Genomic DNA, 701 nt, shown 5'->3' with positions numbered 1-701 from the left:
GTAGGGTCTGACAATGGGTCCAAGGATTTCATCCCGATACCTAATGGCAGTCAGGGTACCATTGTCCAGCCTGTAGAGGTCTGTGCGTCCCTCCATGGATATGCCTCCCCAGACCATCTTTGACCCACCACCAAACTGGTCATGATGAACGATGTTACAGGCAGCATAACATTCTCCACGGCTTCTCCAGACCCTTTCATGTCTGTCACATGTGCTCAGGGTGAACCTGCCCTCATCTGTGAAAAGCACAGGGCGCCAGTGGCGGACCTGCCAATTCTGGAGTTCAATGGCAAATGCCAGTCGATCTCCACGGTTCCGGGCAGTGAGCACAGGACCCACTAGAGGACGTCGGGCCTTCAGGCCACCCTCATGAAGTCTGTTTCTGATTGTTTGGTCAGAGACATTCACACCAGTGGTCTGCTGGAGGTCATTTTGTAGGGCTCTGGCAGTGCTCATCCTGATCCTCCTTGCACAAAGGAGCAGATACCGGCCCTGCTGATGGGTTAAGGACCTTCTATGGCCTTGCCCAGCTCTCCTAGAGTAACTGCCTGTCTCCTGGAATTACCTCCATGCTCTTGAGACTGTGCTAGGAGACACAGCAAACCTTCTGGCAATGGCACGTATTGATGTGCCATCCTGGAGGAGTTGGACTGCCTGTGCAACCTCTGTAGGGTCCAGGTATCGCCTCATGCTACCAGTAG

The sequence above is a fragment of the Sinocyclocheilus rhinocerous genome, unplaced genomic scaffold (genome assembly GCF_001515625.1).
Source record: "Sinocyclocheilus rhinocerous isolate Xijiao unplaced genomic scaffold, SAMN03320098_v1.1 scaffold387, whole genome shotgun sequence".
Taxonomy (NCBI): Eukaryota; Metazoa; Chordata; class Actinopteri; order Cypriniformes; family Cyprinidae; genus Sinocyclocheilus; species Sinocyclocheilus rhinocerous.
This window is presented reverse-complemented; position numbering follows the sequence as displayed.